General features: G+C 44.4%; 1 protein-coding gene and 1 long non-coding RNA gene across 2 annotated transcripts in view; one reads left to right on the top strand and one right to left on the bottom strand.

Moving 5' to 3' along the window:
- Positions 1–14,917, bottom strand: part of LOC117760528 (inactive N-acetylated-alpha-linked acidic dipeptidase-like protein 2) — a 473,414-nt gene that overhangs the window by 313,311 nt on the left and 145,186 nt on the right. The gene's annotated exons all lie outside the window — the stretch shown is intronic.
- LOC117759782 lies at positions 1,754–6,662 on the top strand. The gene is made up of 3 exons (XR_004613557.1): positions 1,754–1,973; positions 4,141–4,368; positions 6,470–6,662. It is a non-coding gene; the product is annotated as an uncharacterized LOC117759782 (long non-coding RNA).

The raw sequence follows: 14,917 nt of genomic DNA, 5'->3' as shown, positions 1-14,917 counted from the left end.
AAAACATAACATGCCTCCATACTGCTCGTCTGGTGTCATCCAAGCCCCGACATTCATATTTGACTCAAAACAGTGTCATTTACATCGGTTTTAAAGCCTAAATCTCCACACTTCCGGACACTTGGATTGCACCACATTATCTGTTGTTTTATTATGTCTGAAGATAGGTCACTAATGTCTTCAATTGTATTGGATTCTGCTGCAGCACTGTTTACACCTTAAACTCCTAAAGTGTTTTGTGGACTCAAACACTTCACCCACCCCTCCATCGGTATAGTGGTGAGAAGATAAAGAGTGCATTTTCATTTTCGGTGAACTATCCCTTTAACCACTCACACACCTGCAGGTAACCACTTGGCTAAAATTGAAATGAATTCACCAGAGGGTATCTAGCATGATTTAATGCATGATCAAGAGGGGACCTAAAAAATGTCCCCTGTAGGCTTTGTAGCCCCCTGTTGGTGAATGTGTAACGACGACGAAGTTCTCACTTGGATAGGTACGCTAGTGCACACACACACACACACACACACACACACACACACACACACACACACACACACACACACACACACAAACAAACAGATTAATCAATGTGTGTGACATTTTTAAACACATGCCTCTTCCAACCATTAATTCACCATTATGAGAGGGATGTGTCCGAAGAGAAGATAACATCTGACATCAGTAAGTAAACACCTCAACCATTTCCCTCGTTCTTTCTTATCACTCGCTCTCTCATACAACTACACACACACACACACACACGCACGCACACACACACACACACACACACACACACACACACACACACACACACACACACACACACACACACACACACACACACACACACACACACACACACACACCAAAGGAACATTGTAACTTTACCATCAGTAAAGACATAAAATGGTTTTGATGAAATGGCTTTGATGACATAGTTATGCACTTGGACATTACAGGACATTTCAGTAAAGACATAAAATGGCTTTGATGAAATGGCTATGACCTTGGACATTATAGGACATTCTACACATACATATGACTGCAGCATCTTACTCACACCATTTCCTACTGATCACCTTGTGGCTTACAATTGTCAGGAGGAGAAGTTGTAAACCAGCAACAAACAGCTGAACAATATTATTGCTCCTGATTCAAACTGATCACCATGGCCAACAGCGGAATAACTACTGGACAGGTCAAACCTCAGCACAAGTGCAGGGATTGCCGGGCATTTAAACGAGATGTCAACTATCTTGAACATCTGTTGGGCAAGGAGAGGGCCCGTTGTCGCCAAAACCGAGAGTGGAGAATCACTCTTTGCCAAGCGCTGGATGAGGCCCACGCACAGTTGGCCAAACTGCAACCCCCGAAAGAAAGCTACTGCGACACGGACAAAGAAAGGAGGAGGGTGACTGGGATGAAGAAGCCCAGCAGCCTGAGGATTGCGAGGAGGAAGGTGACTGGGATGAAGAAGCCCAGCAGCCTGAGGATTGCGAGGAGGAAGGTGACTGGGATGAAGAAGCCCAGCAGCCTGAGGATTTCGAGGAGGAAGGTGACTGGGCTGAAGAAGCACAGCAGCCAGAGGAGACCACCAAGCAGCACCAGGAGACAGACCTCCACACATATTACAAGGAGCTGCAGGAGGCTAATATAATCATCCAGCAGAAGTTTGCTTTGGAGCTGCAGGTTGAGAGGAGCAAAAATGAGGCTCTCCTGGATGAACTGCAGAAACTGAGAGCTTCAAACAATGAAATCATTCAAAGTAATGAAGCGGACAACCTCACAGCCCGGCAGCAGGCCACCCACCTGAAGGCTGAGCTTGAGAAAGTATTCAAGTCTCAGATGCGCACCTTCGAGGCTGAGCAGAACCTCCTCCATCTGCAGGTAATGGAGGAGATGAGATGTCTCCGCAAAAGTGCTGCTGAGGAGAAAGTGCTTCTGCAGAGACAAGTGGAGGAACTGACGTCCCAACTCTCACTGAAGAAGGAGAGCAAGCATCAGGAGTGGCAGGAGGAGAAGGGAGAAGCAGGAGGAGAAATAGGGGGAGGAGCAGCAGGAGAAGGAGGAGGAGAGGCTGTGGACAAATCTGCAGATAAAACTGTATTAAATAACCAGCAGGAGTCCCTCTCTGATGTTCTCCCTGCTCCAGAACCTGTGGAGACTGAGGCGTCTGAGGAGACGCCCAAAAAGAAGAAGTCTTCAATCTGGAAGAGAATCAGACAGACTCTGGGACTGAGGAGGAGGAAGAAGCAAAAGGACGCTGCACCTCACAACTAATTCAATGTATTAGCACAACTTAAAATAAATGTGCATATGAAATGCAAAACAAACAAAAATAAAGCATCATTATGTTAAACTCCATTAATGTGTCTGACACTCTGAACTGAGGTGGATTGAGTTCTGATGGTGCCTCGTGCCGTTGTGGCAATTAAAGATGCCACAACACAGCCAGAGACAAAGGTGTCGCTTTTCAGCATCTTTTATTAGTAATGACACGAGACACCCACACACACACACACAAACAAACAGATTAATCAATGTGTGTGATATTTTTAAACACATGCCTCTTCCAACCATTAATTCACCATTATGAGAGGGATGTGTCCGAAGAGAAGATAACATCTGACATCAGTAAGTAAACACCTCAACCATTTCCCTTGTTCTTTCTTATCACTCGCTCTCTCATGCAACTACACACACACACACACACATACACACACACACACACACACACACACACACACACACACACACACACACACACACACACACACACACACACACACACACACATGCAGATATACATACGCACACACACACAGTTATGTCTCCATGACTTTAGAGGACACTACATTGATATCCTGGAGACTCACTCTACCCTGAACCTAAACCTAGCCTAAATTTAAACTGACCCCCAACATAAAACTAAACCTAAACTTAACCTTGACTTTAACCTTAAAGAAGACAGATTTAGGTCCCCATTACACCAGCTATACCTGGACACACACACACACACACACACACACACACACACACACACACACACACACACACACACAGACACAGACACACACACACACACACACACACATCAAAGGAACATTGTAACTTTACCATCAGTAAAGACATAAAATGGTTTTGATGAAATGGCTTTGATGACATAGTTATGCACTTGGACATTACAGGACATTTCAGTAAAGACATAAAATGGCTTTGATGAAATGGCTATGACCTTGGACATTATAGGACATTCTACACATACATATGACTGCAGCATCTTACTCACACCATTTCCTACTGATCACCTTGTGGCTTACAATTGTCAGGAGGAGAAGTTGTAAACCAGCAACAAACAGCTGAACAATATTATTGCTCCTGATTCAAACTGATCACCATGGCCCACAGCGGAATAACTACTGGACAGGTCAAACCTCAGCACAAGTGCAGGGATTGCCGGGCATTTAAACGAGATGTCAACTATCTTGAACATCTGTTGGGCAAGGAGAGGGCCCGTTGTCGCCAAAACCGAGAGTGGAGAATCACTCTTTGCCAAGCGCTGGATGAGGCCCACGCACAGTTGGCCAAACTGCAACCCCCGAAAGAAAGCTACTGCGACACGGACAAAGAAATATGGCAGCCTGAGGATTGGGAGGAGGAGGGTGACTGGGATGAAGAAGCCCAGCAGCCTGAGGATTGCGAGGAGGAAGGTGACTGGGATGAAGAAGCCCAGCAGCCTGAGGATTGCGAGGAGGAAGGTGACTGGGATGAAGAAGCCCAGCAGCCTGAGGATTGCGAGGAGGAAGGTGACTGGGATGAAGAAGCCCAGCAGCCTGAGGATTGCGAGGAGGAAGGTGACTGGGATGAAGAAGCCCAGCAGCCTGAGGATTGCGAGGAGGAAGGTGACTGGGATGAAGAAGCCCAGCAGCCTGAGGATTTCGAGGAGGAAGGTGACTGGGCTGAAGAAGCACAGCAGCCAGAGGAGACCACCAAGCAGCACCAGGAGACAGACCTCCACACATATTACAAGGAGCTGCAGGAGGCTAATATAATCATCCAGCAGAAGTTTGCTTTGGAGCTGCAGGTTGAGAGGAGCAAAAATGAGGCTCTCCTGGATGAACTGCAGAAACTGAGAGCTTCAAACAATGAAATCATTCAAAGTAATGAAGCGGACAACCTCACAGCCCGGCAGCAGGCCACCCACCTGAAGGCTGAGCTTGAGAAAGTATTCAAGTCTCAGATGCGCACCTTCGAGGCTGAGCAGAACCTCCTCCATCTGCAGGTAATGGAGGAGATGAGATGTCTCCGCAAAAGTGCTGCTGAGGAGAAAGTGCTTCTGCAGAGACAAGTGGAGGAACTGACGTCCCAACTCTCACTGAAGAAGGAGAGCAAGCATCAGGAGTGGCAGGAGGAGAAGGGAGAAGCAGGAGGAGAAATAGGGGGAGGAGCAGCAGGAGAAGGAGGAGGAGAGGCTGTGGACAAATCTGCAGATAAAACTGTATTAAATAACCAGCAGGAGTCCCTCTCTGATGTTCTCCTTGCTCCAGAACCTGTGGAGACTGAGGCGTCTGAGGAGACGCCCAAAAAGAAGAAGTCTTCAATCTGGAAGAGAATCAGACAGACTCTGGGACTGAGGAGGAGGAAGAAGCAAAAGGACGCTGCACCTCACAACTAATTCAATGTATTAGCACAACTTAAAATAAATGTGCATATGAAATGCAAAACAAACAAAAATAAAGCATCATTATGTTAAACTCCATTAATGTGTCTGACACTCTGAACTGAGGTGGATTGAGTTCTGATGGTGCCTCGTGCCGTTGTGGCAATTAAAGATGCCACAACACAGCCAGAGACAAAGGTGTCGCTTTTCAGCATCTTTTATTAGTAATGACACGAGACACCCACACACACACACACAAACAAACAGATTAATCAATGTGTGTGATATTTTTAAACACATGCCTCTTCCAACCATTAATTCACCATTATGAGAGGGATGTGTCCGAAGAGAAGATAACATCTGACATCAGTAAGTAAACACCTCAACCATTTCCCTCGTTCTTTCTTATCACTCGCTCTCTCATGCAACTACACACACACACACACACATACACACACACACACACACACACACACACACACACACACACACACACACACACACACACACACACACACACATGCAGATATACATACGCACACACACACAGTTATGTCTCCATGACTTTAGAGGACACTACATTGATATCCTGGAGACTCACTCTACCCTGAACCTAAACCTAGCCTAAATTTAAACTGACCCCCAACATAAAACTAAACCTAAACTTAACCTTGACTTTAACCTTAAAGAAGACAGATTTAGGTCCCCATTACACCAGCTATACCTGGACACACACACACACACACACACACACACACACACACACACACACACACACAGACACAGACACACACACACACACACACACACATCAAAGGAACATTGTAACTTTACCATCAGTAAAGACATAAAATGGTTTTGATGAAATGGCTTTGATGACATAGTTATGCACTTGGACATTACAGGACATTTCAGTAAAGACATAAAATGGCTTTGATGAAATGGCTATGACCTTGGACATTATAGGACATTCTACACATACATATGACTGCAGCATCTTACTCACACCATTTCCTACTGATCACCTTGTGGCTTACAATTGTCAGGAGGAGAAGTTGTAAACCAGCAACAAACAGCTGAACAATATTATTGCTCCTGATTCAAACTGATCACCATGGCCCACAGCGGAATAACTACTGGACAGGTCAAACCTCAGCACAAGTGCAGGGATTGCCGGGCATTTAAACGAGATGTCAATTATCTTGAACATCTGTTGGGCAAGGAGAGGGCCCGTTGTCGCCAAAACCGAGAGTGGAGAATCACTCTTTGCCAAGCGCTGGATGAGGCCCACGCACAGTTGGCCAAACTGCAACCCCCGAAAGAAAGCTACTGCGACACGGACAAAGAAATATGGCAGCCTGAGGATTGGGAGGAGGAGGGTGACTGGGATGAAGAAGCCCAGCAGCCTGAGGATTGCGAGGAGGAAGGTGACTGGGATGAAGAAGCCCAGCAGCCTGAGGATTGCGAGGAGGAAGGTGACTGGGATGAAGAAGCCCAGCAGCCTGAGGATTGCGAGGAGGAAGGTGACTGGGATGAAGAAGCCCAGCAGCCTGAGGATTGCGAGGAGGAAGGTGACTGGGATGAAGAAGCCCAGCAGCCTGAGGATTGCGAGGAGGAAGGTGACTGGGCTGAAGAAGCACAGCAGCCAGAGGAGACCACCAAGCAGCACCAGGAGACAGACCTCCACACATATTACAAGGAGCTGCAGGAGGCTAATATAATCATCCAGCAGAAGTTTGCTTTGGAGCTGCAGGTTGAGAGGAGCAAAAATGAGGCTCTCCTGGATGAACTGCAGAAACTGAGAGCTTCAAACAATGAAATCATTCAAAGTAATGAAGCGGACAACCTCACAGCCCGGCAGCAGGCCACCCACCTGAAGGCTGAGCTTGAGAAAGTATTCAAGTCTCAGATGCGCACCTTCGAGGCTGAGCAGAACCTCCTCCATCTGCAGGTAATGGAGGAGATGAGATGTCTCCGCAAAAGTGCTGCTGAGGAGAAAGTGCTTCTGCAGAGACAAGTGGAGGAACTGACGTCCCAACTCTCACTGAAGAAGGAGAGCAAGCATCAGGAGTGGCAGGAGGAGAAGGGAGAAGCAGGAGGAGAAATAGGGGGAGGAGCAGCAGGAGAAGGAGGAGGAGAGGCTGTGGACAAATCTGCAGATAAAACTGTATTAAATAACCAGCAGGAGTCCCTCTCTGATGTTCTCCCTGCTCCAGAACCTGTGGAGACTGAGGCGTCTGAGGAGACGCCCAAAAAGAAGAAGTCTTCAATCTGGAAGAGAATCAGACAGACTCTGGGACTGAGGAGGAGGAAGAAGCAAAAGGACGCTGCACCTCACAACTAATTCAATGTATTAGCACAACTTAAAATAAATGTGCATATGAAATGCAAAACAAACAAAAATAAAGCATCATTATGTTAAACTCCATTAATGTGTCTGACACTCTGAACTGAGGTGGATTGAGTTCTGATGGTGCCTCGTGCCGTTGTGGCAATTAAAGATGCCACAACACAGCCAGAGACAAAGGTGTCGCTTTTCAGCATCTTTTATTAGTAATGACACGAGACACCCACACACACACACACAAACAAACAGATTAATCAATGTGTGTGATATTTTTAAACACATGCCTCTTCCAACCATTAATTCACCATTATGAGAGGGATGTGTCCGAAGAGAAGATAACATCTGACATCAGTAAGTAAACACCTCAACCATTTCCCTCGTTCTTTCTTATCACTCGCTCTCTCATACAACTACACACACACACACACACATACACACACACACACACACACACACACACACACACACACACACACACACACACACACACACACACACAAGCAGATATACATACGCACACACACACAGTTATGTCTCCATGACTTTAGAGGACACTACATTGATATCCTGGAGACTCACTCTACCCTGAACCTAAACCTAGCCTAAATTTAAACTGACCCCCAACATAAAACTAAACCTAAACTTAACCTTTACTTTAACCTTAAAGAAGACAGATTTAGGTCCCCATTACACCAGCTATACCTGGACACACACACACACACACACACACACACACACACACACACACACACACACAGACACAGACACAGACACACACACACACACACACACATCAAAGGAACATTGTAACTTTACCATCAGTAAAGACATAAAATGGTTTTGATGAAATGGCTTTGATGACATAGTTATGCACTTGGACATTACAGGACATTTCAGTAAAGACATAAAATGGCTTTGATGAAATGGCTTTGACCTTGGACATTACAGGACATTCTACACATACATATGACTGCAGCATCTTACTCACACCATTTCCTACTGATCACCTTGTGGCTAACAGTTGTCAGGAGGAGAAGTTGTAAACCAGCAACAAACAGCTGAACAATATTATTGCTCCTGATTCAAACTGATCACCATGGCCCACAGCGGAATAACTACTGGACAGGTCAAACCTCAGCACAAGTGCAGGGATTGCCGGGCATTTAAACGAGATGTCAATTATCTTGAACATCTGTTGGGCAAGGAGAGGGCCCGTTGTCGCCAAAACCGAGAGTGGAGAATCACTCTTTGCCAAGCGCTGGATGAGGCCCACGCACAGTTGGCCAAACTGCAACCCCCGAAAGAAAGCTACTGCGACACGGACAAAGAAATATGGCAGCCTGAGGATTGGGAGGAGGAGGGTGACTGGGATGAAGAAGCCCAGCAGCCTGAGGATTGCGAGGAGGAAGGTGACTGGGATGAAGAAGCCCAGCAGCCTGAGGATTGTGAGGAGGAAGGTGACTGGGATGAAGAAGCCCAGCAGCCTGAGGATTGCGAGGAGGAAGGTGACTGGGCTGAAGAAGCACAGCAGCCAGAGACCACCAAGCAGAACCAGGAGACAGACCTCCACACATATTACAAGGAGCTGCAGGAGGCTAATATAATCATCCAGCAGAAGTTTGCTTTGGAGCTGCAGGTTGAGAGGAGCAAAAACGAGGCTCTCCTGGATGAACTGGAAAAACTGAGAGCTTCAAACAATGAAATCATTCAACGTAATGAAGCGGACAACCTCACAGCCCGGCAGCAGGCCACCCACCTGAAGGCTGAGCTTGAGAAAGTATTCAAGTCTCAGATGCGCACCTTCGAGGCTGAGCAGAACCTCCTCCATCTGCAGGTAATGGAGGAGATGAGATGTCTCCGCAAAAGTGCTGCTGAGGAAAAAGTGCTTCTGCAGAGAGAAGTGGAGGAACTGATGTCCCAACTCTCACTGAAGAAGGAGAGCAAGCATCAGGAGTGGCAGGAGGAGAAGGGAGAAGCAGGAGGAGAAATAGGGGGAGGAGCAGCAGGAGAAGGAGGAGGAGAAACAGCACGAGAAGCGGGAGGAGGAGAGGCTGTGGACAAATCTGCAGATAAAACTGTATTAAATAACCAGCAGGAGTCCCTCTCTGATGTTCTCCCTGCTCCAGAACCTGTGGAGACTGAGGCGTCTGAGGAGACGCCCAAAAAGAAGAAGTCTTCAATCTGGAAGAGAATCAGACAGACTCTGGGACTGAGGAGGAGGAAGAAGCAAAAGGACGCTGCACCTCACAACTAATTCAATGTATTAGCACAACATAAAATAAACGTGCATATGAAATGCAAAACAAACAAAAATAAAGCATCATTATGTTAAACTCCATTAATGTGTCTGACACTCTGAACTGAGGTGGATTGAGTTCTGATGGTGCCTCGTGCCGTTGTGGCAATTAAAGATGCCACAACACAGCCAGAGACAAAGGTGTCGCTTTTCAGCATCTTTTATTAGTAATGACACGAGACACCATAAATTAAACTTAACAGAAACAACTAGCTTTTCAGCTCAGTCTCGTTCAGGTGGAGGTGCTCTCCCAGCCAGTCCCACAGTCGTCTTGTCTACAACACTGTGTGTAGCAGGGTTACATCTGGGTGGTAAAACCAGTGAATGCATATACAGATGTTGACATGACAGGACCCAGTTTGCTGCAGTATAGGTCACAAATCTCATCATCTCCATGTTAGCAGATGGGACACAGACCAAACTAAAAACTAAATCCAAGTAAACATGAAATACATTTTCCCAAATAAGATTTTTGTTATTCTAGGTTGTTGATCTATGATCAAGTTTTAAAAAGGAATATGATGTAATGATTGACAGCAGTGAGCAGTCGAGTCAGGTTGATGTATAATTTACCAGAGCTGATCAATGCCCATATTTGGAATATTTTGGCTCCATTCATAGAGATGGATATTTACATAAAATCATTGGTTGAAACCACAATGGGGAAATACATAAATCATGAAATCCATGTCAACGTATCGATAAGAGTTTGTCAAATATTGATCTGTATATCAGGAAAACATGTGCACATTCTGGTTTTATTTGTAACAAGACAAAAACCTAAAACTAAAATATAAAGTGACGTTACCTCGTCTAATGTTATGTTATGTAACCTGTGAGGTCACAGATCATATGGACAGTTTGACTGTGAACTTATCAACAAAACACCCTTGTTCTTTCCTACAGGAATGGCCACAAGCTTGAAATTTAAATAAACTATAACTGACAAGCCCTGCTGTGATGGATTCCGCCACCCATTCATTGTTTTAAAGTTTCAGAGAGATGCTTGAGAAGTTTAGACTTTGCATCTAGAGACACTTGTTACAGGATCAGAGAGGCCAGACTCATGAATTCCCTTCGAAACTTGTACGTGAATCCAGGCTATAGATCAGCGATTCTCTAAAATCTTGTTCCCCGGCAGAGTGGAGAGGCCTCTGAAGCACACCACAGCAGACAAAGCCAATACTAATGAAATTCTCTGATACAGCATCTCTACCACATAACTCTAAATTGTCCACTGAAACCAGTACAAATGAAATTCTATGAATCAACATTTAGACTGCATGGCACTGAGGCTGCCCACTGAAACAGATACTAATGGAATCCTCTACAACAGCATTTTGACCAATAACACTCTATATTGTGGATGTCAGGTTTTTTTTTTCTCCTTTTTTCTGTCATGCCGGACAGCATGGCTCTCCCTGTCTGTTCAGTGGCTGAACATTTGGCCCTGTGGCCACACGCCCTGACATAATGACTCAGTGATTTACCCTTCACTTTGCATGATTTGCTTCATTTAATTGCTTTAAACACCATTTCAAAAAGAATTGACTGAAAACAGACTTGTTTCAGTGACTGGGAGTTTATATGCTCATATGATCTGGTGTTGGTGTTGGTGTAGATAAGGTTACAAGTGAGACCAATGTATTTCATTCCGTCTGATAAACATAATGAAAGGTGTCAATTTATTCATTTGTGTTTTCAGTGTTTGAAGTTCTTGATCTATGTATCATTCCCTTTTTCATCTACAAGTTACCTCATTTATTTAAAGGTCAAAGATAAATATACATTAAAATATGAATCCATTCCAATACAAAGTCACTCAATGTGTAGGGGCTTAAAGTTGGCTGGAATATCAAACCACACCATTACACACACCTGTATCCGGATGTATGGTGATGATGTATTGTATTGCAATTCTTATTCTGATCTCATCCATCTCGTAGGCGACATGGAGTTGGCGAGGAACAGACTCGGGAGTGCTGGTCTGTAAGGGTTAGCCTTTAGCCTAGCGTTTAGCCTAGTGCATACCCCAGCTCACTTCCCGCTGCTTCTGTATCCTCTCCCTCCTCCGAAACGTAGGCTTTTCCAGCGTGACTGTGAACAAACGGTTGCTCTGATCTTGCAGGTAATCTGTCCCGGCAACAGACATTGAGAATAGTTTATAGAAAAGGTCAGGTTTCTCCCTGAGGGTTACATTTGCTGTTGTAGGTCATAAAGAGGCAGCAATATTAAAATAAGACTGTTTCATAACCAGTTAAAAATCATTGTAGGGGCTTTAACATTTCTTGAATGAGCCCAAACAAAGCATATATACAGCCTTACTCATCTGTGACTCGCACCCTGCTAAAACTGCAGGTGCAGCACTTCCCCCAACTGAAGTCAGCGTGTCAATCATAGACTATGAATAAAGATGGACGATGCATCAGCACAGTATCGAGGTACGACCCAAACACAATCCACCAACAGTGAGTCAGTCTCAGCTGTCGATCATAATGTTTCACCCTGTTTCCATAGCATTAAATAAACTAGTGCAGTGACTGTTCTAAAGCTCTGGAGCTACTTTTATAATTATTCCTTGTCATTAGTGAGCCCTACAACATGCTGTCATTTTTTTTTATGTTTGTGTGCAGACGTTTTTATAAACACTCTATGGTGCAGAGTGAAGTTAAATAACTTTGTGTTCATCCTACCTGGTTCATCTCTGATGAAGATTTTACAGGTCCATGTTTTTCTTCATTGCTTTATGAACTGTTAACGTGTTTGGTTGATATATAAGTTTGAATGATTTACTGAACTGGTGTTCTTTTTTCTACATTGCATGTCGGCAATTTCTGAGGTCTGTAAAGCAATCAACACAATCCAAAGACCAAAGTTCACAACTTTTCTAATAAAAGCACCATATTTCAGCTTGATATGAAGCATTACAGCAACAAGACAAACGTAGTGCTTTTACTGTGAGGACAACACGCTAAAGGGGAAGTGCTTATATGAATGTTGCTGCCATGACAGAGATCAACACCTGAAACTCCCATGAATGTGAATGTATGTGTCAGTCCGATATAGTGTAATAAATATAATCTAAATATCAAAGTGATCTGGTGGAAATTCAGACCTGTGGTTTGACCCAGTTGCAGACCACTTTTCCGAGGACGTAGAAGAAGACATGTCTGTCCGTAGCTGTCTTTGACTGCTAAAGAATGCTTGTCGCCTTTTGATTCACACCTTATAATTATTGAATGTAACACACCCAATTTGACACTGCAATTCCATGGTCCATTAAGACAACACATGCCAAGTGTGAAGCTGATAAGATGAATGGTTCGCGTCCGCAAGTTACGCATTCCACATACGGACAGATTGACACACAAACTTTTGTGGAATTAGAAGAGATATGTTTAAAATCAAATTTATCAGAGACATGAACGCTTTACACACAACCGTGATAATAACTACCTCAAATGAAAGAAACCTTCATTAGAAATAAAATGTATTTGACATGAGGACTATCCACAAGTAACAGTGTATCAAGGTGTGCAATTTTATCAAGATTAATCCGTTTAAATTATTCTTTTGGTTTTGTTGTTCATTTAATGAGGGGGAATCTTAATTGTGTCTCTGCTCCTTTAGCTGGTGTGTGTACAGTATATGTGTGTGTGTGTGTGTGTGTGTGTGTGTGTGTGTGTGTGCGTGTGCGTGTGAACAACATGGCAGTGCTAAAGGGATATTTTGTAAGTTTTATTGCATGATTTGATGAGTTTTTATAATTCAGCTTAGAGGAGAGCCTTTTATTATAGTAGCCCAATAAATTTGATTGCATGGGCGCCTGGTTATGTTTTAAAATGGGGAAACCAACTGCCGCCTGCACCAATCTACTGCCGTCCTCCCGAATATGTGGATGGGCACAGAGATGCTGTGAATTATACGATCAAGGTGTTAAAACACAGTATAAGGCTACTATGCCACTGCAAGGCCACGTTATCCACAACCGTACTTTGTGTGTTTGAAATGCTGCAGTGAGAAAGAGAGATCAAACTTTAAACTAGACGTAACAACGACCCTGAAGCCTCAGCTAGTTCAGTTGTCGTGCATTTCCCTCCTTTATCTCACTTGGCCTTGCCTCACTAGCCTCTTGCTGCCCTGTTGGGCTGTCCTTGTAAATGTAAATGGTAAATGGTTTGCATTTATGTAACACATTTCTCATCTTGACGACCGCTCAAAGTGCTGTATAGTTAAGTTTGGCCATTCCTCCATTCACACACATCCATACATTGCATCTATCATACATCAATCATTCACAGCCGTCAGGGGCTTATGGGGTTCAGTATCTTGTCAAAAGGACACTTCGACCCACAGAATGGGGGGGACGGGGATCGAACTGCCAACCGTCTGGTTAGTGGATGACCCACTCTGCCTCGTGTGAACACTGTGATGAGCACAGAGCTGCCTTGAATGTGTTGAGGTGTAACAATGCCAAGAGCCCAATACCACAGAAAATCTATAATGCTTTTTCAGTCTTTCCCAGTTCTCTAGTGGTTTGTATATGTTTTTATTAATAAGGCGTCCAGGGTTCAAAGTCCCATAGTCAGCAGCAGAGGGAGGTCTTCTCTCCCAGTAAACACTAATTCGGAGGGTGCCAATGTCAACACTGGAGTCAATAGCATAATGCAAACCCAGCGGCTGGTCGGACATGCCCTCAACTAAAACGGCAAAGAAGCCTAAGCTGGGCCGAGAGCAAACGACATTTACCCCATCAATTTTGTTTTGGTGCTGCCTTCAGGTGCTGTCGGAAAATCTAAACACTGCAAGACGGCACGATATCAGGAAAACATGCTATATGCGATAACGTTGAATATTGCGATGACGCTATGACTTGCGATAAATAAACAAATTCTTAAGTATACAATGTTAAAGTCTTTCTGCTTTGATTTCCCTGCTAACATAGACCACATTGAGTAAGTGGTCTATGCAGACACTGAAAAGAAAAATGAAATGCATTGTTTCCATTCCAACAACATCTTTTATTGAAAAGATTCCACCTGGCTATAGACTCAGGGACCACAGACGACTCCACAGCCTGAGGGAGAAGGCGCACAGCCCGGCCACAGCGCCACAAAGTCCGGGGCAGACACCCAGGGAGCCATGCACAGCTCCACTAAGTCCACATAGTGTTAATGTGAGGTCTTTTCATACATGTTTGTACTATGTTTGAACTTTTTTATGGAATTTGTTTAGATCTGCTGCTCTGTCAGTAATTTACTGCTCCTCTCTGAGTCTCTATCATTTGTGCTGCGTACTGTGCCAACTGAATCAAGCCGGACCTCCGTACATTGTTTAAGTTTACATATTCCAAGTCTGAGTTTACACATATGTCAGATCACACTGTTTGTCAGTGTGTGTATTTGTCTGTGTGTGAGAGTGCGAGAGAGAGAGGAAAAGAGCGAGCGGGACGGCTGATGAATGCGCTGCTCTGAAAAAATATTTAACTCATAAAGAAAAGTATTGATCATTATGTGATGGTCAGTGCTGATATTGTCTGCGCTACTTTTCCCTTAGATCATAAATAAGATATGCAATTCTTTTATATAATCGACTGCTCGTAGTGATA

The sequence above is a fragment of the Hippoglossus hippoglossus genome, chromosome 4 (genome assembly GCF_009819705.1).
Source record: "Hippoglossus hippoglossus isolate fHipHip1 chromosome 4, fHipHip1.pri, whole genome shotgun sequence".
NCBI lineage: Eukaryota > Metazoa > Chordata > Actinopteri > Pleuronectiformes > Pleuronectidae > Hippoglossus > Hippoglossus hippoglossus.
Note: the sequence above shows the minus strand (reverse complement) of the source record. Positions and strands in the feature narration are given on the sequence as shown.